The sequence below is a fragment of the Macaca fascicularis genome, chromosome 16 (genome assembly GCF_037993035.2).
Source record: "Macaca fascicularis isolate 582-1 chromosome 16, T2T-MFA8v1.1".
In the NCBI taxonomy this organism is placed as follows: Eukaryota; Metazoa; Chordata; class Mammalia; order Primates; family Cercopithecidae; genus Macaca; species Macaca fascicularis.
Window position 1 is genome coordinate 5,920,505 of NC_088390.1, and position 22,738 is coordinate 5,943,242.

The following is a 22,738-nucleotide window of genomic DNA, read 5'->3' on the forward strand; positions in this document are numbered from 1 at the left end:
CCTTCTCAAAAGAATGGCATCTGGTCTTGAAGCCTGGAATCCTTGGCTTCCTTGCTCTCACTCATCCAAGAAATCACCAAGTCCTGTAATTCTATTTCTGAGTATCTTTTGAACCCGCACCCTTCTCTCCTCCCCAAATCCCCTACTTTAGTTCAAGCCTCATGTCCTCCCTCCAGCCCAGCCTCCCAGCTTCCAGTCGTGGCTCCTCGTGCTTCACTTTCTACTCGATGGCCAGAGGGAGCGTTCTAACATGAAATCTGTTCATGCCACTCTCTGGCTTCAAACATATCCACAGCTTCCATGTCCTTCTGATGACATCCAAAGTCCTTTCCATGCGGTGGTTCTGCTTGCCCCTCAGATCTAATCTCATGCCTCTCTTCTTTTGCCACCCTCTGCCCGATGAGAGCCAGACATAAAAACAAAACAAAGCAAAACAAAAAACAGATTCCTGTTTGCATCAGTTGTCTTTTAGCCCCTCCCTTTTTTTTTTTTTTTGAGATGGAGTCTTGTTGTGTCGCCCAGGCTGGAGTTCAGTGGCGTGATCTCAGCTCACTGCAACCTCTGCCTCCTGGTTCAAGCTATCCTCCTGCCTCAGCCTCCAGAGTAGCTGGGACTACAGGTGCCCACCGCCATGTTGAGCTAATGTTTGTATTTTTAGTACAGATGGGGTTTCACTGTGTTGATCAAGCTGGTCTCAAACTCCTGACCTCAAGTGATCTGCGTGCCTCAGCCTCCCAAAGTACTGGGATTATAGGCATGAGCCTCTGCACCCGGCCTCTTTGGGCCTTTTTTTATGGAGCACTTTTATCCCCCTCTCCCTCTACCTCATCATCTGCCTAATCTCACTCATCCTTTATATTTCACCTTGGGTGCCACTTCCTCCAGGAAGCCTTCCAGGATCTGCCAAGATTGAGTTGGGGGCCTTTCCTTTATATGCTACAGCATCCTGTACTCCCCCTATGTTCTCATTGCTTGTAATGTTGTTGCTCTCCCTTCCAGATTGTAAACTTCATGAGAGTGGGGGCTATGTTGGTATCATTTACAGTCAAGTCCTCCCTTCTTCACCCAGTGCCTGACGCATGATAGGAGATCAAAGGGCTTGACTGTGGGGTCCAATTATTTGTGAGCCTGCAGATGCAGAACATGGCGACTCCCTTTATTGTGTTTGGCTGCAATGAACCCCCGGCCTGTACGTGGAGAGGCATCTTACTCTACTTGATTAAAAAATGTGACCTGTGTGTGAGGCTTGGGAGGGACCCAGAGATGAATCGCTCGCAGCCCCTGTCAAAGGAAGCGCTGGCCTAGATTCTGAGGGAAACCCTCCATTGGGAAGTGTAATCGGGCCATGCACAGATTCGGGATGTACTGAAGTGACCTTAGCAGTGAGCTCCCAGTTAATTCAGAGGGTGGAACATGGTGCTAATGAGAGCAGAGTCACAGGGTCAGTCCTACCCGGAGGAGGGCCATGTCAGCCAGCAAAGCTAACAAAACAGCATTCTCTTCCAGACCAAGCCTGGCCTTGGTCCTAGACTGGGTTGCAGCTGCTGCCATGGCCTGAATTCCCCACGACTCAGATCCCTTGTTCCTCCTGCAGCACCACCAGCTGTGAGGGCAGAATGTCTGCATGGCCTCGGCCACCAAGTGAGCAGACACGTGGGTTGGAGGGACCAGAGATGCACAGAGAAGTTCGAGGATTCCCCCAGAGTTACCGAACCAGCACTGGAGCCAGGCGTGAGCATCAGTAGAGGTAAGTCATGTGCCCATTGCATGGACCAGCAAGCGGAGGTTCATTACCCAGCAAGCAAGCCCGGGTTGAGTATCCCTCATCTGAAAATATGAAATCAGAAATGCTCCAAAATCTGAAACTTTTTGAAGCCCCCACACTTGAAAGAATTGCTCATTGGAGTGTTTTGGAGTTCAGACTTCCAGAGAAGGAAGGTAAGTGTGACGTAAATATTCCACTTCTGGTCCCAAGCATTTCAGATAGGGGACACTCAACCAACTGGGCCCTCATTGTGATTCAGGCTTTGTGCCACATGCCACCTGCAGATACCATGGTCCTGACGGTCCAGAAGCTCCGCATCTGGCTGGAGAGAGGGGCAGGGAAATCAATGATGGTTTTAAAAGGGTCATGAGAGGAAACACATGACTCAGTATCTTGATGGCGGTGTTGTATACATGAAGACACACAGGGGATAACGTTGTATAGAACTCAGTCCATGCAGACAAAATGAGGAGACGCAAAACTAGGCGAATCTGAGTAAGTTCGGGGAACTAACGCTAATTGTAATACTATTGTATAGTTTTATGAAGTGTTATAATGAGGGGAACTAGACAAAGTGTGCAGACATCTCTCTGTATTATTTCTTACAACTATACGTGGATCTACAATTATCTCAAAACACTTTGTTTTTTGTTTTTTGAGACGGAGTCTCACTCTGTCACCCAGGCTGGAGGGCAATGACACGATCTCAGTTCCCTGCAACCTCTGCCTCCCCGGTGCAAGTGATTCTCCTGCCTCAGCCTCCTGAGTAGCTGGGATTACAGGAGTGTGCCACCATGCCTGGCTAATTTTTGTATTTTTAGTAGAGACAGGGTCTCACTATGTTGGTCAGGCTGGTCTTGAACTCCTGACCTCGTGATCCACCCGTCTCGGCCTCCCAAAGTGTTGGGATTACAGGTGTGAGCCACCATGCCCGGCCTCAAAACATTTTTTTAAAGAGCAAGTGTCTCTGCTGAGGCCATTCTCACCCTTCAGTGAGGAATGGGCCACCTCCCTCCACTCCTCCATAGAGACAGGAAATCAGCTCTCGGCCTTGACTTTCAGAAAGGCTAGAGTAACCTCCTTTGCAAATTTTTCGTGTACTTCCTGCATCCAGAAGCTGGGGGTTCCACTAACTATGAGCCACTGCAGTCATAAGGCACCTGTTGTTGATGATAAACTCGTCCTGAACGGCCCCTTGGCCGCCTGGGAGGCTGAAATAAACAGCAAACACGCATTCGAAGAAACCAAAGCCTTTCACGAAAGCGAATTGGGGTGGAAAGTTGTTTTGCTTTCACAGAGTCCTTGGGAAAAAGATCCTGACATAGTCACTCCCAAGTCTGGGATAAATGCATACAGAAAGTGCTTTAAAGAACGCCGTGAGTCTGATGGATTTTATTGATCGGCTCTTCCCCGTGTTTCCTGGGGAAATACAGCACCTTCCTCACTGTGGCTTCCTCACTCCGGCCCGGCGACACAGACACGATTGTTTTCATTACAGGACGGCATTTCCTTGGAATGAAATATGAAATGGGGTGCATTCTGCTCTCACCTCGGGCAATGTGGTGCCCGGGCTTGGACAGACATTTCATTATTTCCAAACAAATATCACCTTCAATCAAATATTAATTTTGTATGAAACCAGAATGATCACTAGTGGTTTTTGTCACCAGAGTGAAAGAGCAACGAATGGCCCAGGGGTCATTAACTTCTTCCCAGAAAAGTGTGTGTGTGTGTGTGTGTGTGTGTGTGTGTGTGTGTGTGTGTGTGAGAGAGAGAGAGAGAGAGAGAGACAGGGAGCCAAGTGAGAAAGTCAGACTGGAATCGTTTTCATCTTTGTATTCTGACCCCTGATGCTTCTGTTCCTGTTTTCCAGGTGGGAATCACAGCCTTTGCTGACTTTGTCCTTATTCCTGGAGGTAAACAGACACGCCCCATGGTGCAGGGCTGGAGTGGGAGTCTGGCCACCCCAGCAGGCTCTGTAGCAAAGGGAGGAGTGGCCTGGGAGGCTGCACGCCTTTGCCAAGCTCTAAACAGACCTGCTGTCCATGCCCAGCACACACTGGGCCTGTCTGAATCTCCGAGTCTTCAGAGGTGATGGGGATGTAGCCGACATGATCTCTAGAGTCCTCTGGCTTCGTGTTCTATGACATTCACTATAACTTGGGGGATTTCCCCATATGCAGTCTCCTTTATGAAGGGTGAGGAGTGATCCCAGCTACAGAAAACTGCAAGAAAGGCCTTGGGCCTGTAAGGCTTCTGACCCGTTCCCGATCACCACTTTCATTCTATTTCTGCTTCCTTTTGGGTTTCTTCCACCTTCTTTCAACCTCCTTGATATCAGAGAACTGCAGCTCTGATCTCGGCTTGAATGCCTCCTGTGAAGGGGCGCTCCCCACCTTCCAGGCAGCCCAGGCTATTAGGTATTGGAAGTATGACTCTTGTAGTCTTTTCTTATGCCGAACAAAGAGAGACATTTCCCTATCAGTCTTCTTTCTGCTCCCTGGTAGTACACGGAGTAAGGCTAATTTTTGCTACAAATGACAGCAGTTAAGTGCTGAAGAATGGTAATCAAGACCCCCTTAGTCTGCTCCTCTCCAGAATTAGTACGCCCAGATCCTGAATCATTTACGGCATGTAGTCATGAGTCTTTATCATTCTGGTTTAGTTCTTCTTCTTCTTTTTTTTGAGAAGGAGTTTCGTTCTTGTTGCCGAGGCTGGAGTGCAGTGGCGTGATCTCAGCTCACCACAACCTCCGCCTCCTGGATTCAAGTGATTCTCCTGCCTCAGCCTCCCGAGTAGCTGGGATTACAGGCATGCACCACCACGCCCGCTAATTTTGTATTTTTAGTAGAGACAGGGTTTCTCCATGTTGGTCAGGCTGGTCTCGAACTCCCAACCTCAGGTGATCTGCCCGCCTCAGTCTCCCAAAGTGCTGGGATTACAGGTGTGAGTCATTGTGCCCAGCCTGGTTTTGTTCTTACAAAGAAGTTATAGAGCTAAAAGCATCCCTTCTCATATATATATAAATCAATCATAAAGCTAATATAATTATAGAAGAATTAGTTAACTCAGGGAAAAAGTTGTCAAAATTTCCATTTTTAACCCACTTACTATGCATATTTTGCTACATTCTTTTCTGTCCTTTTCTCCATATGTTGTTTACAGTTTTGAACTGTAAATTTGAACACGTTTTACCCCTTTCTGCAGTAAATGTCATGTCGAAATTGTTTTCCGTGTTACCTCATAGTGTTTATTTTTAAAGGATGTGCACTCTTCAATCTACTGATGCATTTATGGTAATTTATTTAAGCTTATACTGTTCAGTACTGAGCTTGTTTCTACTTTTATGCTATTATCGCCAACGCTGTGATGGACATTTTTTGGGTGTGGCTTCTTTGAGAAAGATGTCAATGAGATGCATCCTGGGATCAGAAGGTGTAAATATTTACAGTTGCTACATATGGCCCGTTGCTTTCTAGGAGGGCTACTAGACGTCCACTGTAGGAAAGGACCTTTCTCATGGCTCGGTTGCCAGCAGCCAGTGCCTGGGCTGAGCTACGGCAGGATGCTCCTGGGGTGGGCTGGGCAGTGCTGGATGAACGGGCAGGGTCAGCTCACTGATGCTGGGTCCTGGGTGTCTACTGATGGAGACAGCGAAAGGTAACGGGTAAGAGTGGGCTTACTCGTAGAACCTGGTAGGTCTAGGTGGAACCCCCATCCTTCTGCTTGCCTGCTTTATGACCTTGGGGAGTTGACTGAGACTTGCTTCCCTCTTCTGTAAAATGTGGACAGAACTTAATACCTGCTCTTATCATGTTCACCAATGGCCTTTGTGTTAGTTTCTAAGGGCTGCTGAAACAAATTACCATGAACTTGGTGACTTAACAGAAATTTATTCCCTCACAGTTCCGGAGGCCAGAAGTCTGAAACAGTATCACTGGGCCAAAATCAAAGGGTTGGCCAGCTGCCCTCCCACCACAGGCTCTAGGGGAGAATCCACTCCTTGCCTCTTCCAGCATTTGGTGGCTGCCGGCACTCCCTGGCTTGTGGTTGTATCCTTCCAACCTTCCTCCGTAGCCACATGGCCTTCTCCTTGGTGTCCACTGAATCTCCCTCTGCCTCCGTCTTATAAGGACACTTGTCATTGGATTTAGGACCCAACCAGATAACCCAGGATCCATCTCAAAGTCATTAATCTAATCACGTTTGCAAAACCCCTTTTTCCAAATCAGGTAACATTTACAGGTTCCAGAAAATAGAATGTATATCATTGGGGGCCATTTTAGCCCACTGTGTCCTCTATGTTGTCATGTCTCTAAACATTTTCATGCCTCAGGACTTGGTCCTTGGCCCTCTTGTCTTTGTTACTTCCTCCCTTAGGGACCTCAATGGGTGGCAAGGACCTTTCCCTTTCTAGTAACGTTCCTCACTCAGTCACATGACTTTAAATCTTCTTGCATGCTGGTGACTCCAGCCCAGTTCTCTGAACTCCATGTGTCCCCCCAGCATCTCCACTGACAGTCTAATAGGCACCTTGGATATAGAATATCCAAGCCTGAGTCCCAGATGTTCTTCCCTACCCTGTTCCTCCTGCTGCCTTCCCTGCCTTAAAGGACGGAAGTCTGTCCTTGCAGCGGCTCACAGGAAAGCCTGAGACCAGCTTCCACCCGTTTCTCGCCCTACATCCCAACTCATCGGCAAGTCCTGTAGCCAATAGATCCAGATTCTGACCAATTTCCATCACCCCACTGCCAGCACCCCACTCTGAACCACAATGACCTCTTTCCCGGATGAGCGAAGAGTTTCTAACTGGACTTTCTGTATCCGTCCAGGTCATTCTTTGGTTTCTTCCCAACACAGCAGATGGAGTGAGCCTCAGGTTAAAATCTAAGTCAAATCCCATCGCGCCTCACTGGTTTCTTTCTTTCTTTTTTTTTCTTTTTTATTTTTTTGACTGAGTTTCACTCTTGTTGCCTAGGCTGGAGTGTAATGGCGTGATCTCAGCTCACTGCAACCTCTGCCTCCCGAGTTCAAGGGATTCTCCTGCCTCAGCCTCCTAAGTAGCTGGGATTACAGGCATGCACCACCATACCTGGCTAATTTTTTGTATTTTTAGTAGTGTTGGGGTTTCACCATGTTGGCCAGGCTGGTCTTGAACTCCTGACCTCAGGTTATCCACCCGCCTCAGCCTCCCAGAGTGATAGAGGTGAACTATCACACCCGGCCCCTCCTCATTACCTTATTCAGAGTAGAAACCAAAGTTCTTGTGATAATTTCAAAGAACCCCCAGCAACCCACCTCCGTCTCCTCCTGCTTCTGCCTCCTGCACTCCTCTCCAGGCATCCCTGCCTCCTCACTGCTCTGTCATCATGCCTGACACAAGCCTGCCTCATGGCTTTTGCCCTTGCTATTCCTTCTGCCTAGAACTCTCTGCCCGCACCCCTCACTCTTCTTTAGGTGTTGCTCAAATGTCACCCTCACAGAGAGGTCTTTCTTGTCTATCATATTTCAGAGGGCTATGCCCACCCCTGTATCCCGCAACCCACACTTAACACCACTTTACACGTTACTCATTCATTTCGTTTTTCGTTTGCCTTCTGTGACTAGAATATAAGCTCCAGTAGGGAAGAGCCTTTGTCTCCTTCGTTTACTGCTCACCCCTCCCCACGTGTTTTGCAGTGTTCAGTTGTGAATTGGAATATTGTTTTCCTTCTCCATTTAACGTTGTGTCCAAATGTTCATGTTTTTTCATAGTCTTTATAACCATGCTTCGTGAAGGATATGGGCTCTTAATAAATATTTATTGAATGAGTGAGTGAATGAACGATTCAGGGTTCTGAGAGGATGAAACAAGATATGTATGTGAAGTTCTTGGCTCAGCATCTCGCACAGAGCAAGCATTCAAGAGGGGTTAGTGATCACCATCGCCGTCACTGTTACTAAGATTCCACGAAGTCTTTGGGCAAACAGGCTGAAAATTCTTTGCATGCACCTGCAACCCCATCCCACTCCGCCCAAGGCTTCTTCTCAGCCTTGTTCTGCTAGCTGCCTATTTTTTTTATTTTATTTTGTTTGAGATGGAGTCTCGCTCTTTCACCCAGACTGGAGTGCAGTGGCGTAATCTCGGCTCACTGCAACTTCCGCCTCCCAGGTTCAAGTGATTCTCCTGCCTCAGCCTCCTGAGTAGCTGGGACCACAGGTACCCGCCACCACGCCTGGCTAATTTTTATATTTTTAGTAGAGACGGGGTTTCACCATGTTGGCCAGGCTGGTCTTGAACTCCTGACCTCGTGATCTGCCCCGCCTCGGCCTCCCAAAGTGCTGGGATTACAGACATGAGCCACCATGCCTGGTGTGCTAGCTGCCTATTCTTGCGCGGCTGAGTTTCAGGCCCCAGCACGGGAATTTGCATTTCCCTTGCATGTTTCTCCTTGCTGGGAGCAGCCTTTCATCTCACCTCTTAAAGCCCTTTGGAATCTGGATTCTGTTTCACTTCTTTGTGTTTCAGAACACACAAAGCTCTGCAAAAATCTTTCCTAGCTTCCTAGCCGGCTTCCTCATTTGATCTCTATAACACTCTTCATTTTGCAAAAGAAGTAACTGAAGCTGAGGGAAGTTAACTTAATCTCCTCATTCATTCTTTTATTTAACAAGTAACTATTGAGCGCTGGGCTAGGTGTGAGGATGCCAGGGAATGGGTCCAGCAGCACTGAGGGACAGTATGTCCTGCAAGGATTGACCTCAGGCGGGTGGGTGTTTCTCCAGCACGAGCTCTTGCTCTCTTATCCCAGCCACTGGCCTGTCCGTCCTGGGAGGTCCTTCAGGGAGACGTGGGACTGTGCCCTCAGAGTCAGGGGCCCGCTTGGTGCCAAAGGGCTCCCTCTGCATCTTCACTTGCTGGGCAATGCCAGAGAAAAGATGCTTGTCCTGTATCCTTTGGGTGGGCTCCATGAGAGGCCAATACCCCACTGGACTGTAAGCTCCCCAGAGGCAGGGACCTTTCTGTCTTGTCCAAACTGCCTTATCCCTCCCTGCATGGCCCAGTGTATGCTCTGGAGTGGGTGCTCAGTACGTATTTCTTGATTTAATCATGAGATGCCCATCATAGAAGAGAAAGCTCCCAAACGACGTTGGGAACTAGGGAACATTATGATGGGGGGCCCACAGCTTGAACAGAGCCGCTGCATACCTCCGGCTCCTTAGCTTCTGGGTGCTGACTGCTCTGCAATGTGAACCACAGGGCCCACACTGCTTCACCCTTCCTGCCCAGCTTCCAAGCTCTTGGGCATTCTCAAGGTGACCTTAAAGTAAACTGCGTACATACTAAGGCTAAGGCCTCTGAGACCTTCAGGAAAGAGGGGGTTGGGATGGCATAAGATGGTTGTTTTGGTTACAAAGCCCAGGCTAGGAAAATTTTAAGACTAGACTCTAGACTCAGCATGGCCTCCAACTCGCTCTGTAACCGTGGGTCTAGTCTCCTGTCTGTAGAATGAAGGGGGACAGATGTGGTGGTTGATGCTTGTAATCTCAATACTTTGGGAAGCCAAGGCAGGCGGATCCCTTGAGCCTAGGAGATCGAGGCTGCAATGAGCGAAGATCACACCACTGCACTCCAGCCTGGGTGACAGAGCAAGACCTTGTTTCTCTTAAAAAATATAATAATAAATTTAAAAATACAATAAAGGGATTATTTAGGGCTTCCTAAAGCTCTGAGCCCTGTAGCTATGTGGATGAGCCAGTTTCTTGCAACAACTGATTTCTATCACTCCAGGATGGCTGGCGCACAGTCTTCTCTATGGCAAGTTGCACACATATCAGTCCAGTTCTGCTGTGGGCAAGGAAACTCCAGCCTCCCTAGAAGCTATTTTTTCTGATGCTAGAAAGCCAGGATGGTGATGGCTCCTCGGACTGGACCCCGGGGAATGTTGTCCTTCCATAACCATTGCATAATTCCACACTTGTTCAAGGTGGCTCTTTTTCTTTTCTTTTTTTTTTTTTTTGAGATGGAGTTTCGCTCTTGTTGCCCAGGCTGGAGTGCAATGGCGCAATCTCGGCTCACCACAACCTTTGCCTCCCGGGTTCAAGCGATTCTTCTGCCTCAGCCTCCCGAGTAGCTGGTATTGCAGGCAGGCACCACCACGTCCGGCTAAATTTGTATCTTTAGTAGAGATGGGGTTTATCCATGTTGGTCAGGCTGGTCTCGAACTCCTGACCTCAGGTGATCTGCCCGCCTTGGCCTCCCAAAGTGCTAGGATGACAGGCGTGAGCCACCGCGCCTGGCAAGGTGGCTGTTGTTAAAATAGTTTTGCCTTCTTTCTGTCAATTGCTTGAATTTAAAGAAAGTTTTGTTTTGAAATAATTATAGATTCACAGGAAGTTGCAAAGAAATGCACCATGCACCCTTCACTTCTTCCCCAGCGTTAGCATCTTGCATAATGTTTGCATGATATCAACACCATGAAGATATGTGAGATGAGTTTCTCATCTTTAGACTAGAAGTAGGCAAATGATGGCTCATGGGCCAGATTCGACTTGCCACCTGTTCTTTTTTAAAACCACCTGTTTTTGTAAATAAATTTCTATTGGAACACAGGCCTCCTCATGCATTTACGTGTTGTCTATGACTATTTTCATACTACCATAGCACAAGTGAGCAGTTGTGACAGAGACCATATGGCCTCCAAAGCCTAAAATAGTTACTATCTAGCTCCTTATAGAAAAAGTTTGGAGACCTCTGTTTTACAGTAAAACACCAAGACAGCTAAGACACCAGGATTAAATATCACTCATAAAATTATAAAGATGGCTGGGTGTGGTGGCTCATGCTTGTAATCCCAGCACTTTGAGAAGCCGAGGTGGATACATCACCTGAGGTCAGGGTTCAAGGCCAGCCTGGCCAACACAGTGAAACCCCGTCTCTACTAAAAATATAAAAGTTAGACGGGTGTGGTGGCGGGCCCCTGTAATCTCAGCTACTTGTGAGGCTGAAGCAGGAGAATTGCTTGAACCCAGGAGGTGGAGGTTGCGGTGAGCCGAGCTTGCGCCACTGTACTCCAGCCTGGGTGAGAGAGCTAGACTCCATCTTAAAAAAAAAATTATAAAGGCAACTATTAGGAGACTAGAATAGACTTTATGCACTTTCTAATCCGTAAGAAGGAAGCCATACAGTCAAATAAGATAATCCATGTAGGAAATGAGCACCAAGAAAGATTTTAAAGCAACACAAATGAGGATACAGTAAGATCAAATATATCTATTACCCACATAAAACAAATGAAACAAATACAGTTATTAAAATAAGCCTCAGATTTGGTTAAGCAAACAAATTAACTATAAGTTGTATACAAGAGATGAGTTAGAAATAAAGTGATGCAGGCCGGGTGTGGTGGCTCATGCCTTATAATCCCAGCACTTTGGGAGACTGAGACAGGCAGATCACTGGAGGTCAGGAGTTTGAGACCAGCCTGGCCAACATGGTGGAACCCTGTCTCTACTAAAAATACAAAAATTAGCCGGGCGTGGTGGTGCATGCCTGTAATCCCAGCTACTCAGGAGGCTGAGGCAGGAGAACTGCTTGAACCTGGGAGGCAGAGATTGCAGTAAGCCGAGATAGCACCACTGCACTCTAGCCTGGGCGACAGAGTGAGACTCTGATGCAAAGATTAGGGGTTAAAGGGAGGGACTTGTGGTTAAATTACTAGACGTTATCTTATCTTCCTCTAGGGATCCACTAAAATGGTAGTTAAAAAAAAGTGTAACTGATGATGTCAAAGACAGTGGGTGAAGGTCTACTAACAGCAGAGAGGAGGCTTCAGTACATTTCTTTCCATTAGAAGAGTGTATTGGCAGTGCCGTGGTCATTGGCAGTGCCTGGAAGGGTAGAGGGGATACAGGTGAAGGAGATGCCCATTTGTCTTCTAGAACCAACAGAGACTTTAGACCCTGAAGCCCTGGGTGAACCGAATGAGAGACAGGCTGAAAGGGGGATTAATTTAGTATCTGTACAGTCAGTCCCTTTCTCATTTTCCCTTCACAGAGCATCTGGCAGCTATCCCTGTTCTTTTAAAAGTATATTGAAAGATCTCAGAGAAAAGGCTTTCTCCTCCTTCTACCCTTTGTAGATCTCCAGTGTTTTGGCCATCTCCCTACCTGATCACCCTGAAGCAACACCCACAAGCAGACAAGACCTGCTCATGTGTTCACAGCTTCTCACAACTTCCCATTTCCTCCTTCTTGAAAAACAACTAAACAGGGCATTGTCAAATATTTGAAAAAAGCCTCTGTATGAGTTATGCCAAGCCACACATTAGCCCCCAAACTTAGCAGCTTAAAACAACAAGCATTTATGATCTCACGGTTTCTGTGGGTCAGACATTGAGAATGGCTTAGCCAGGTGGTTCTGGATCAAGACCTCTTATGAGGTGCACGTCTGAAGACAGGAGGATCCACCTCCAAGATGGCTCATTCACATGACTGTAGGCAAAGAGGTCTCAGATCCTTGCTGGCTGTTGGCAGGAGGCTTCAGTTTCTCACTACATGGGCCTCTCCACAGGGCTGCTTGAGTGTCCTCATGACATGGCAGCTGGACTCCCCCAGATTGAGTGATCCAAGAGAGATAGCAAGGAGGAAACTTTTTACAACCCAGTCTTGGATGCTGCATACCATCATTTCCAGCTTCCTCCATTCACTAGAAACAAATCACTAAGTCCAGCTCCCCATGCTCTGTGGAGGGGAATTGGGCTTCCCCTCTTGAAAGGAAAAGTATCAAAGGATTTGTGAACATATTTTAAAACTACCCAACCTGTAACAGGAAAAATAAGATAAAAATAAATAAATATCTAAAAATAATTCTAAAGTGAAGTAGTACAAGCAGCAAAAGAGAATTAAAAAGTTTAATGGGTGTCCTCAGAGGTATTTCAGAGGATACTATATTCATTAAAGAAACCACAAAATCAATGCCATGGAAAATAAAATTAAGAGAATGAGAAAGAGACCTTGGACATTAAAGCATGATTACTGATTTCTTTTTTTCTCCTTCACTTGCTTTTATGAAACATTTATTTTACTTTCTTATTAAAGTGAAATTTTTATTAAAGAAAGTTAACCATTTAAGGCATTTAGTTGTGCAACCATCACTTTTCTCTAGTTCCAAAACAAAACTCTAAACGAGACTGTGTATCCACTAAGCAGCTACTCCCCATTTCTCCCCATCCCATGACACCCCCTGGTCTACTTTCTGTCTCTACGAATTTGCCTATTCTGGATATCTCATATAGATGGAATCATATAACGTATGACTTTTTGTGTCTGGCTTCTTTTATTTGGCATGAAGTTTTAAATTGTGGGTTTCTGTTTTTCAAATTAGGAGAAGGGTTGGAGGCTAAATCGAAGAAATCTCCAAGAAAGGAGAACATAAAGGAAGAATGAGGAAAATATGAGTGAATAGCAATGCTAAGAGATCACTCCAGGGGGTCCAATATCTGATAGAAGTTCTAGAATGAGCAGAGAAAATGGAGAGGAGAAACTTATGAAAGAAATAATACAAGAAAATTCCCCATTAATAAGGGATACACATACACAAAGAACCAGCATACTGAATGACAAAAGATTCACATTAACACAAACTATTGTGACATTTCATGTCACAAAGAGTTGAGAGGAGATATTAAAGATTTCTAGATGGGAGGGGAAAATAAAGAGCAACAAAGAAAAATGTAAGAGAATCAAAATGTATAATTCTTTTTCTCACACACTATCCTTAGAACCTAAGGCCTGTATAAGTTATGACTCCAGTGTCTAATTTATGTCATCTGACTTCAATACAATAAAACTTAAAAGCAAAATCAAGACAATAGCAACACTTGCAAATCAATGACCTAGAAACTAAAGAAAAATTCTCTTATATTAACTTCTGGGTTAAAGAATAAATGAAACTGAAAATGAAGAATCTCTGAAAGATAAGAATATATGAGAATGAAAATGCTATATATTGATCTTTAGAAATATAGCTTGGAGAAAAATTTTACTCTTAAAATGCTTAAAAAACCAAGCATGTGTACCCAGTAACCAGTATGTTAAAAAGCAGGACCCATTTAATTAGAAAACATCTTTATTTTTGAGTGTCCTTTTAATTTGCTTGGTTGGGTTGTTCTTCCTCTGACACCCAATTAGGGTACAAGCATACTCATTACTTTTCTGATAACTCTCAGGTAGTTAAAAAATTTGATATCATCACTTTGGAGCACAAACATACTTTTTTTTTTTTTTTCTTTTTTGAGAAGGAGTCTTGCTCTGTCACCCAGGCTGGAGTGCAGTAGCATGATCTCGGCTCATTGCAAGCTCTGCCTCCTGGGTTCATGCCATTCTCCCACCTCAGCCTCCTGAGTAGCTGGGACTACAGGCGCTTGCCACCACGCCTGCCTAATTTTTTTTTTTTTTTTTTTTGTATTTTTAGTAGAGATGGGGTTTCACCATGTTAGCAGGATGGCCTCGATCTCCTGACCTCAGGTGATCTACCCACCTCGGCCTCCCAAAGTGCTGGGATTACAGGCGTGAGCCACCGCACCCGTGATTAAGAGTGTTTCTGACATCTCCCTTCCCACCCCCACTTCCTACTCATTTTGGGTTCAAGCTGAGGGAAAGAAGGAGAAAGAATGTGGTACAGAAAACTCTTTCTGGACTAGAACTTCCCTAAGGTGACTTCCCAAGTTTTGTACCTGAAATGTGGTCAAAGTTAACTCTTTCTTAGAGCACCTGCCTGATTTCTTTGGAGATTTCTCCACTGGTCTCCTGCCAGTCTTGTTCCTGGGGCACAGCCTTGTCTTTGCCTGGCCTCCTGAGGATCCCTCATCTTCAGTGCCCATGGGATGGGAGTGCTGTGGCTACCTAGGGGCAGACCTCTACCCCTGTTGCCACAGGCTGTATGAGCTTTCTCAGGAGCGGGTCAGTCACCTGTTCTGTGTGCCCCCAACCATATAGAACCCCCATACTTTCTTCTAACCATCTCACTAGCTTGGGGTCAGGAGACTGCATTGTTCTTGCCACCCTTCAGAGTGGGGTCTGACTTAAAGCATAGCTCTCTACAAATAAATGCTCCTCCAAAAATGTATTCTAAGGCTCATCATTCAATCCTGTTGTATCCTTATCGTGATCATTCACCTAACTAGTTCTAGGCTACCTCCTTTAAATACTCAGCATGGTGATCCGTCTCTCATCTTACTTTGGTGTCTGAGAACTGGAATATTTTTTATCTTATTTTATTTTATATTTTATTTATTTTTAACTTTTTGTAGAGATGGAGTGTCACTGTGTTGCGCAGGCTGGTCTCAAACTCCCAGCCTTAAGCTGTCCTCCTGAAAGTGTTAGGATTACACGTGTGAGGCACCATGCCTGGCCTTAGAATTTCTTGTTTATTCAATCAGATCTTGCAATATTACAGACCACATTATGCAAGAAAAAAATAAAACGAATTAAACATCCAATATGAAAAGTTAAAAGAGATCAATTGAATCAATGCAAAAAAATTTGAAAACAGGTATTGATTAATTTATAAAATAAAAATGATAGAGCTAATAAATAAATCCAAGAATGAATTTATTTGAGATAAATAAATCCAAGAATGAATTTATTTGAGATAAATAAATCCAAGAATGAATTTATTTGAGATAAATAAATCCAAGAATGAATTTATTTGAGATAAATAAATCCAAGAATGAATTTATTTGAGATAAATAAATTCAAGAAGTTTATGGGGGAAAACACAATAAAATTGAGAAATAATTTGGAGATGGTTCAAATCCACTGCTTTAGAAACAAACAAGAGAAAACACCACAGATCCAAAAGAAATTGAATAGAACAGGAAAACTTAACAAAAAATTTAGTCAAAGTAAATTTGACAAAATGCGTGAGATAGATATTTTCTAGGAACTCTAAATGACCAAAATCGGCCCCATAAGAGGTGGGAAGCCTAAGTAGAGCAAAAACAATGGAAGAAATTGAGAAAGTTATAAAAAAGCTACCTCTCCACAAAAGTGCCAGATCCAGATGGTCTCAAAGGTAAATTCTTACAAAAGTTCAAGTAACAGATGATTCTGATACTATTTAAACCCTTCCAGAACCTAGAGAAGCAAGGATGTCTTCCAAATCTTTTTATAAAACCAGCATACCAAAATTTGACAAAGTTAGCACAAAAACACAAAACTTTAGACCAATGTCACAACCACCATAAAGAACCATTTAAATTGATGGTAGAAATTTCCATAGCATATTAAAGGACTAAAACACCACATTCAAGGGGATTCTTCCTCCAAATTAAAGGCCATTCAAAATTATGTCATCTATTAATATAATACATTTTATTAATGTATCACAGGGGGAAAACACCAGAGGATCAACTCAATGGACGCCAAAAGGAATTTTAACTGAATTCAATATTCACCACTAATTTAACACAAACCAACGAACTAACCTTACATAATGGGAATAGATGGTGCACTTCCCACTGTCATCCCTCCCTCCCCCGTTACAAGTATACAAAGGTTTGGGTTGAATCGACCTCCACCCCTTCTCTGAGCCCCAAGTTGGTTAGTGGAGTTCCACTGCCACGGTGAGTAGTTAAGGATGGACAATAGCTCAGCAAGATATTTTCTTTCTTAGTGATTGGTATAAACAATCACTAAGACTGTTGTAAACAAAGAGTCTTAGGATGTTCTAATCAGAGTAAATACCAGGACTTTTTTTTTTTTTTTTTTGCCTTCAAAGCTTTGAAGAAGAGAAGCGTTATTTTTTTTCTGGGTTATATGGTGTGCAAATGTTAGGTCTGGAACAGGGCAGCCATTGTCGTTTTCTAAGAGGAAAGCCAGCCAGACAACAGAGCCAGCATGCAGAAGAGGCCGGAGCTCAGAGAGTCACAGGGACATGAAACTGGAGCCCCAGTCAAGCTGCACCTGAAACTTAACTACCACTGGGCTATTTTTATGCAAGCTAATAAATCATCTTTATTTTGTAGGCCAATTTGAATTGGTTTTCTGTTACGTGCAACTAAAAACAGGCTAACTGATTCATACTGGTATTTTCTTAGCACCGCTTAAAAAGTTTAGCTCAAATCAAAACCATGGTGGAAGGCGAGAAGCATCCTCATTAAATTCAGGGCATGCAAGATGAGAACAGCATCTGCAAAGGATGGCTGGGAAAAATCCTAGATTTCTTGAGTCTGAGGTCAAAGAGGGGTGGAATAAAGGTGAAGATAAAAGGGCTGATAGCCCTGGGGACTCTGAAATGAAGAGAACAGAGAAGACAGATGCCCTGTGGTGATTTGCTCAAAATCAGCTCAGGGGGAAGGGAGCCAGCTACTTTCCCTTAGAACAGTGGTTTTCAACTCTAGGTGATTTTCCCTCCCAAGAGACATTTGGAAATGTCTAGAGACATTTATGGTTTCACAACTTGGGGGCAGTGTTATTGGCATCTAGTGGGTAGCAGCCAAGGATGCTTCTAAATATCCCTCAACGTACAGGACAGCCCCCGACAATAAGAAATTATCTGGCCCAAGATGTCAGTCATGTTGAGGTTGAGAAGCCTCACCTTTATCCTCTCAGTTTTGCTGGTTTATGTTCACAGTTCCTTCTGTGGCCTCGTGGGTAACCTCACTGTGGAGTTTACGTTGTTCTCACAGCATAAGTCAATGAGATTAGACAAGAGACAAAAATATTGAAAAGGAGGAGGTCCAGTGTTGTGATTCACAAATAATGTGACCATATACTTGCTGATTCCAAGAGCAGGCTGACAAACTGTCAGTAGAAACAATAGAAGAATTCAGTGAGGTGGTGGATTTCAACATTAATAGTCAAGACCAACAGTTTTGCTGTATGCTAAAAATAGCCAGTTAGACAATATTATGGAAAATCTAAAAAAGCGTACAAAATGTGGGTAGCTTGAGCTGATCATTACCCTTTTGTTTTTTTTTGTTTTTTTTTGTTTTGTTTTTTTGGTTTTTTTTTTTTGAGACTGAGTCTAACTCTGTCGCCCAGGCTGGAGTGCAGTGGCTGGATCTCAGCTCACTGCAAACTCCGCCTCCCGGGTTCACGCCATTCTCCTGCCTCAGCCTCCGGAGTAGCTGGGACTACAGGCGCCCGCCACCTCGCCCGGCTAGTTTTTTGTATTTTTTAGTAGAGACGGGGGTTTCACCGTGTTAGCCAGGATGGTCTCGATCTCCTGACCTTGTGATCCGCCCGTCTCGGCCTCCCAAAGTGCTGGGATTACAGGCTTGAGCCACCGCGCCCGGCTCATTACCCTTTTGAAGATCATTACCCCTTTTACTCTCTTTTGAGAGGCATACAGAAAAGACTGCTTCAAACTCTCTGGACCTGGCTCTAGAGAGGAATATTCGCCCTAACAGAGATGAGTGTGGTCTCAAATTTAACTGAGAAATGAAATTCTGATTAAAATTTCACAGGATTTTTCTCCTTTTGGAATCTGATGAAATAAAACCTAAGTTCATCTGGACAAAAAACTATAAAAAATAACTGAGCAAATTCTGAGGGAAAAAACTACTGACATGGGACCAGCTTGATAAGATACCAAAACATCTGAAACTCAGCAATAAAGCAGTTTAATACTGGAGAAGAAACACACAGGTGGATGAAAGCAATAGAGATTCCAGAAATAGACCCAAGTACATGGAAGAATTTCATTCACAGTAAAGGTATAATTTTCTGAAACAATTCTCTAGCCATCTGGTAAAATGAAAGCCTTCTCAGCCCTCATATCTGAAGCTTATATGTCCAACAAAGGATTCATTTTCAGAAAATATAAATAACTCATACGAATCAATCAGAAAAAAAGACAATGAAAAAACGACTATAACACTGGGACAGCCACCTCACAAATAAGGCAATCCAGATGGCCAATAAGCATTGGAAAAGGACCTCACCCTGTTTAGTCAAGGAGCTACAAATCAAAACCACAGCTGAGATCTTTTACGCATCCACCAGAATGGCTAAAAGTTAAGGACTGAGGATATAAAGTGTTGTTGAAGATGTGGAGCAACTGGAACTTTTCTACATTGGTGCAAGTGTATATTTGTACAACTACTCTGGAACAGTAGCATTCCACATGGTAGGAGTTTGCATCTCCCTGCAGGGGAGTGTGGTAGGAGTTATTAAGAAATTATTTCAGGCAGATAGGGAGGAAAAGCGGTCCTTGGAAAATTTTCATTTTTAAAGCAGTTCTAGAGACGTTTCTTGTCTCTTTCTTTCTTTCTTTCTTTTTTTTTTTTGAGACCCAGACGGAGTCTCGCTCTGTCGCCCAGGCTGGAGTGCAGTGGTGAGATCTCCGCTCACTGCAAGCTCTACCTCCCAGGTTGGCGCCATTCTCCTGCCTCAGCCTCCCGAGTAGCTGGGACTACGGGCATGAGCCACCACGCTAGGCCCAGAGATGTTTCTGGTCTAGCAGAAAAGCCCTGGCTCTTAGACCCGGGCCAGTAACTTTTAATATGCAAATACTAGACATTAGAAACCGGGTCCACCCAAACATGGGGATTCCACCATCTTCTTCCTTGCCACCACATGTGCCTGGTAGCAAGGCCACCCCTACATATCCCCACGTGTGTAGAACATCACGGAGCCCTACATTTGCATATTACAAGGCTAGAGTGGGAGGGCCAGTTTTTTCACAGGCTATGAGAATGACATGCCTACTCAAACCAATCCCCTGAACCCTGTGCAAATCAGACACCATCTCCTCCAGCCTCCTCATAAAACTGGCTAGTATCCGTGGCACATGGGGTCTCCTTCCTCGGCTTTGGAGCCCCCTCCCTCTGTCTCTGCACGGGGGAGCTTCTTCCTTCTTTCTTCTCCCTTCTTTCTTTCTGTAAACTCTCTGCTCCTTAAAACCACTCCACGTGTGTGGGAGTCGTTTTTAACAATTCAACTCAAAACGAAGAACCTTGGTGTTGCTCCACTCATCAGAGCTGTATCACTACTTTCCAAACTACTTGGAACACAAAATTTAAACAAAGTGTACACACATGATGACACAGAAAGTCCACTGCTAGATGTATATAACCAACTTACTCGAATGATACATTAATTTTGTTGTATTTGGACGATGGAATATACAGCCATGGAATGAATGAACATGTCTGTATGAACATGGATGAATGATCCAGCTATGAAAACAACTACGTATGAATGAACATGGTTGTATGAACATGAATGAATGATCCAGCTATGAAAACAACTATGGATGAATGGACATGGTTGTATGAACATGAATGAATGATCCAGCTATGAAAACAACTATGGATGAATGGACATGGCTGTATGAACATGAATGAATGATCCAGCTATGAAAACACTACGGATGAATGGACATGGCTGTATGAACATGAATGAATGATCCAGCTATGAAAACAACTACGGATGAATGGACATGGCTGTATGAACATGAATGAATGATCCAGCTATGAAAACAACTATGGATGAATGGACATGGCTGTATGAACATGAATGAATGATCCAGCTGTGAAAACAACTATGGATGAATGAACATGGCTGTATGAGCATGAATGAATGATCTAGCTATGAAAATAGCTATGAATGAATGGACACGGTTGTATGAACATGAATGAATGATCCAGCTATGAAAACAGCTATGAATGAATGAACTCCAGCTATGACAACATACACAGCCACATATGACAACACACATGGCAAGCGTGATGTTGAGCAAAAGAATACATCTGGAATGATTGTGTTTGCAGAGTGTTAAAGCACAGACAGAGCTAATCGATGGGGACAGAGGTCAGGTGACCTTTGGGGAGAAGGAGGGCTGTGCCTGGGAAGAAGCATGGCTGGGGAGGAGGGGGGCTTCTGGGTTTTTGACAATGTTCTTTTATTTTGCAATGTGGGTATGTTCCCCTAGTGAAAATCCATCTTATATTTGTGTGGTTTTCTGTATGGATACTATTCATCAATAGATAGTTTAAAAAGAAATACAGAGGCTGGGCATGGTGGCTCACGCCTGTAATTCCAGCACTTTGGGAGGCTGAGGTGGGTGGATCACCTGAGGTCAGGAGTTCAAGACCAGCCTGGCCAACATGGTGAAACCTCATCTCTACTAAAAAATAAAAAAAGTAGCTGGGCGTGGTGGTGTGCGCCTGTAGTCCCAGCTACTAGGGAGACTGAGGTGGGAGAATCGCTTGAACCCGGGGGGTTGCAGTGAGCCGAGATGGCACCATTGCACTCTAGCTTGGGGGACACAGTGAGATTCCGTCTCAAAAAAAAAGAAAAAAAAAGAAATACAGAAATATATAGTATAGTGAACAAGCGAATGGAAGATTCTGTATCATGTTGAAGGTCATTTACGCAGTGTGGGTGATTCCCAGTCTTCTCACCTAATACATAGAGTGAATAATGCCAAACCTGAATGGGTTTTATGAAAATTAAATGAGACAATGGATATGGAAGTGTTTTGTAATCGGTGAAGGCTGTCGTCGTGACGAGTTTTACCTTTACCCCACGTTCCCACTGCTGAGAAGGGCACACGTGCAATTATGATGACCAGTGGCGTCTGGGGCCCCTGTGCTCTCTTGTTCAATTGCTTTTTATCATTTAAATCTGTTCCGGCTTTACTCTCTTCACCACCTCCACAGCCCCACTCCCAAGATGAGTTCTTTCCTTAAACAATGGAAGATAGATGGGCTTTGTGTTTCTTGAGCTGATTAGAATCACGTCCTCTCTGTGAGAGTCCATCCATGTGGAAACGGTGCCTCTGAACGCCAGCCTCAGAGTCTAGCCTCGTGCACTGGAATTGCAGCCTGTGATGTCTAAACTTTCCATTTCCTTTCTGGCAGCACTTCACAGACGCTGCAGATGCCCCTGCAGAGCCCTGAATGCTTTCTATCCGGGCACCAGCCGAGCCCCTCTGAAAGCTGCCTGAGTGCTGTGGGTGCAACCGCAGCCGTGCGTCATGCTGAGCGTGGTGGGCGTTCATCAGCCACCATCGCGGCAACAACAGCTTCCGCTCATCACGTGCATTCTCTCAGTGGGTCCTCACAACAGGCCGGGGGCAGTAGATACCACAATCCCCATTCCACAGGTGGGAAAGCTAAATGGAAGATCAGAGGCAGGAAGTGCCTGAGCCACAGTCACAGAGTCACACATTGCAGAGACAGGATGTGAACGTGAGTTTGTTTGACTCTAGGGCACATGCTGGTTCATTATTGAATAATAAACGTTTATTAAACATCTGCTATGTGCCAGGCGCTTGGATTTGTCGGTGAAAAGGCTTCCTGCCTCATGAGCTTACATTCTATTGGAGGAGATGGACAACAATGGCTAAACATAATACATAAATAAATCATGTCATATACTAGAATGCCAGGTGCTTAGGGGAAAAAGAGAGTTGGACAGCGCAAAGGGGTATCAGAAGTGGCGAGAGGTTGGGGGCGGGAGTGTTTTGACTTGCAAGTGAAGTTGGCCAAGGGAGACGTCTTTGAGAGGGTGACATTTGACCCGCCCACCTCAGCCTCTCAAAGTGGTGGGATTACAGGCATCAGTCACTGCTCCCAGCGTTCAAGACCAGTCTGGCCAACATGGTGAAACCCCTTCTCTACTAAAAATATAAAAATTAGCCAGGCATGGTGGTGGGCGCCTGTAATCCCAGCTACTCGGGAGGCTGAGGCAGGAGAATGGCTTGAACCTGGGAGGCAGAGGTTGTAGTGAGCCGAGATCTCACCATTGCACTCCAGCCTGGGCGACAGAAGAAGACCCTTTCTCTCAAAAAAAAAGGGGTTCATTTGAACACAGTCTTGAGGAAGGCAAGAGGGGGTTAGCTGTGTGGATATCTGGAAGAGGAGTGAGCCAGATTGAAGGAAAACTCCACATCCAGTCCCTGCATAGGAGAGGCTGGCATAGCTGGTGCAGGAGAAAGGAAGGCGGCAGTGGCAGTAGCAAGGGTCAGAGAGGTGGCTGAGC

General features: G+C 44.9%; 1 protein-coding gene across 3 annotated transcripts in view; it reads left to right on the forward strand.

Annotated features, from left to right (window-relative positions):
• Positions 1-1,491: 1,491 nt before the first annotated feature.
• The window catches only part of WSCD1 (WSC domain containing 1), a 248,354-nt gene continuing 227,107 nt past the window's right edge, over positions 1,492-22,738 (forward strand). For all 3 annotated transcript variants that reach the window (XM_005582657.5, XM_045375512.3, XM_045375513.3), the window contains exon 1: positions 1,492-1,747. The gene's annotated coding sequence lies outside the window, so the exon portion shown is untranslated. The remainder of the gene's footprint in view (positions 1,748-22,738) is intronic.